The sequence below is a fragment of the Typopeltis vanoorti genome, chromosome 24 (genome assembly GCF_054136105.1).
Source record: "Typopeltis vanoorti isolate ZY-2024b chromosome 24, IOZ_Tvanoo_1.0, whole genome shotgun sequence".
NCBI classification, from domain to species: Eukaryota; Metazoa; Arthropoda; class Arachnida; order Uropygi; family Thelyphonidae; genus Typopeltis; species Typopeltis vanoorti.
Genome location: NC_143572.1, coordinates 14,980,372 through 14,984,321, shown reverse-complemented (window position 1 = coordinate 14,984,321; position 3,950 = coordinate 14,980,372). Strand labels below are relative to the sequence as shown.

At 37.0% G+C, this 3,950-nt stretch overlaps 1 pseudogene; it reads left to right on the top strand.

Annotated features, from left to right (window-relative positions):
- Positions 1-1,162: 1,162 nt before the first annotated feature.
- Positions 1,163-2,038, top strand: LOC150092940 (retinol dehydrogenase 14 pseudogene; annotated as a pseudogene).
- Positions 2,039-3,950: the final 1,912 nt, after the last annotated feature.

Genomic DNA, 3,950 nt, shown 5'->3' with positions numbered 1-3,950 from the left:
TTTGACTCAACTATGCTCCTGCACCGTCTTTCCAAGCACCTAGCACACACTTTCCCAGGCGGGCTGAGCACAGAGATACCACGATAGTTGCTGCAGTCTTTCAGGTCTCCTTTCTTGAAGACTGGTATTATTATGCCTGTCAGCATATCTTTGGTGCTCGCCCAGATATTCAAGCAGCCTGGCACACTCGAGTCAACCAGAGAACCCCCGTCTCAATTTAAGGCTTTTAGCATTTCGGCGATTTTAGCGATTTTATTGCTAATTGGACCTCTTTTGCTCTGAGAACCAGTCATCGCCCCGATCTGCACCTCTTGGATGTACACAACTGCTGGGCAACCTGGGTTAAGAAGGCTCTCAAAGTATTCCCTCCATCTATGGAGGATATCCTTTCGGTTGTTAAAGGTGTACCATCAGAGACCTTAATTGCCCTTGCCGTGCACGATTTCCTCCCTCGAAGGCGGCCGATGGTCTACCAGAATAATTTGTTCGTATTTGCATACAAAGTATTCAAATTAAATATATTTTTCATAAATATTAAATGGTTATAGATATTAATAACAAGACGAGCACGCATTCCGACATTTATTTTTATAAAACTTGTTTAATCTCGTCCTCAAATTAGTAATACTCATAACAAATTTAATATCTAGAAGAAATGCCATTTTACTAACATAAACATAAACTATGATATTACCAAATTAAAGTTATAATAATATGCTAATAAAAATAATCCTGCTATCATGAGCATTTTGGATAAAAGAGATTGTTAAATACATTATAATTTTATAAATTCCACCGGATTATTTTAAAAATTAAATTATGGTATCACGATATTAATGAGTGTGAACAATGTGTCTAAGAAAATATGTAAACGATAAAAAAATTACAGTGCCGGAAGTAGGATCTTCTTCCTGCTTGCGAATAATTAATTATCAATTGTTTTTTAATAAAATTCCGTGATGGAAAAATTAGAGTAAGTATATAAAAAAAGTTAAATGTGAAGTTAAAATAAAAAACGCTATATCTTTCAGGAATAAAGGCAGATAAAGAAGTCATGATTTCAACGCCCAGCTTTATTGTGTTGTTCGTAATAGGCTTTGTTCTTGTCTTTTTAAAAATCTACCTGAGGAGGACTTCAGGAATATGTAAGAGTACACGAGATATGACAGGAAAAACGGTGATCATCAAAGGGGCAAACTCCGGTATCGGCAAAGAAACAGTGAGAGAGCTTGTACGAAGGAATGCGCGAGTGATAATGGCATGCAGGAGTGTTGAACGTGCAAAAGAAGCTGCCCTAGACATCGTTCGATCGACTGGTAAAGAAAACGTGGTCATCAAACAGTTGGACTTGAGTTCTCTGAAATCATTGCGTGCATTCATTGAAGAGTTCCAGCAGACTGAACAACGACTCGATGTCCTCATCAACAACGCTGGTGTTTTTGGTGAACCAGGTTTGGATCTGACAGAAGACGGACTGGAAGTGCAATTTGCTACAAACCATTTCGGCCCTTTCTTGTTAACCAACCTCCTTCTCGATTTACTAAAGAAAAGCGCCCCCTCTCGGATTCTTATGGTGTCCTGATGCCTTCACTTTTATGGTGCCTTGGATTTCGACAACGTACGCTGCGAAAAGCGCATTCTTCATCCTTTTCGGGTCTATTGCAATACGAAGTTTGCGAATGTGTTGTTCACTGTTGAATTAAGCCGAAGATTGCAAGGCACTGGAGTCACAGTGAATGCTTTACATCCTGGCTTAGTGGACACATCCCTCGACCGTTACGTTACAGGAATTGATAAATTTTTATTCAAATACGGAATCAAGTCATTGCTATATCCCTTCCTTAAAGATTGTAAAGATGGATCTCAGACTTCCCTTTTCTTGGCTGTAGATGAAACCGTGGAAAACGTGTCGGGAAAATATTTCGTAGATTGTCATAAAAGTGGTGTATCCGACAAAGCCAGGGATGTGAATCTTGCCCAGAAATTGTGGAAGATATCCGAAAAACTAACAAGACTATCGAAGCACGAACAGATGTGAAAAGTTTATTGAATCAAGATTTATCAGGTATATATTTTAGAACTCATAAACCACCCTTTTGGATGGTTAATGAGTTTTCACTGAATCACCTTTTAGGTCGACCTACTGAAGAAAAGCGCCTTCTTTATCATTGCTTTAAAAATTAATATTGGTTTGCTTATGATTTCATCGTGGATGTTTTTAAAACCTGTTACAAGGTACTCGTTGTGAGTAGTCATCTGAACACCTGATTGTGCCTTAGTTGAGAAAAATTAATTAAACCTATCAGGAAGGCTAAAGCTTACGAGTGGTGATGGGATCTAAGGTAATGGTAGTGAATTCTTTTTATTGAGCCTTGTAAATATTTTTAAATAAAACAGTACGTATAGATATTGACTATATTATGTTTTTTATATATTTCTGAACATAAAACAAGATAACAATATACTGTTGCATATTTTATTTTAATAAATCTGTTTTATATTTAGAAACACGTTATCGAAATAAATAACTTCTCATCTCATTGGCTTAATCCGCACTGTAAAATGAGTACAACATGAAAGAATTTCATGCTGGCTGGGGTATCTCCTGCTTAAACAAGGCCAGTGAACCAGGGAGAACCGAGAAAAGTCACCTACTAGAACAAATCCGAACACATCCCAATATAGCAGAGCACAAGATTAGTTCAATCAACGTAAGAAACTTCATTGGGAAAGAAATGGAACTAGCAGAAGAACTGGATAAGTACCAGATCGACATAATAGGGGTGACTGAAACAAAGAAGACAAAAACAGGCGAGATCTTTCTAAACAACAAACACAAAATATTATATTCAGGTAATAACAATCAGGGGAAAGGAGTAGCCATAGTATTCAATACTAAATACGAGGCTAATCGTCTTGAATGGCAGGCAGTCTCAAGTAGAAGGATGTGGGCTAATATCAGAATGGTTAACTGGACAATGAGGCTTGTCTGAAGCAGAAGGGTCTACCAAGGTAGAAGTGGAGGAATTTTTTGAAGCATTAGAGAGGGTAGTTGGCACTACGAAAAGGAAAAGTTGATCCTTGTTGAAGATTTAAACAGCAGAGTAGGAAATACAAATGTTTTGGGAAAATTTCAGAAAAGTGCAAAGCTAATAATAATGGAAAATACCTGCGAGATTTCTGCTCAGGACCGCTTATTACTAACACCATGTTCCAACATAAAAATGTGCACAAATTCACATGGAGAGAAGAGGCAAGGAATAAGAAAAGTTTCATTGACTATGTTATTGTTGATAGTGATGTTTTCTCCCTGGTGCAGGACACCAGAGTTTACACAGGATTTGAAATTGGAAGTGATCACTATTTAGTCTTGAGCAGGATAAAAGTGAATTTCATATTGAAAACAAGAGTGTGCAAGAAACATCTAGAACGATTCAAGAGTGAATAACTTTAGAAGCGAAATATAGACTCAAATTCACAAACATTATTGAAGGAAAAATTAAAGCATTTGAGAACAGGAACCAAATCTTGCAAATTCAGTAGCAAACCCTGAAAAATACACCGATTGATTCAGCCAACAGGAGTGTAGTGAGGTTGTCTACAAAGATAGAAAACGCAGAACTCAATGGTGGACTCAGGAAGTTAAAGATACAGTCAAGGAAAAGAAGAAAGTATATCGAAAGGTGCTTGGCAAGACAATACAGAGAAATATGTAAGAAATCTAAGCACTAAGCAAAACTAGCTAAACAAAATCTATGGGAAGACTTTGGCAAGAACATAGAAAATAAATATCTAAGAATACAATGACTTAAAAACGTTTAAAGTAATTGCAAACTTTTAACATGATCTTCGTTTTTCATGCCAAGAATTCATTTTTATGGGTGACAATGCTCGTTTACCCCGTGCATATTTGGAACAAGAGTGGTTTGAGGAAGAAAGTATTGAACGAA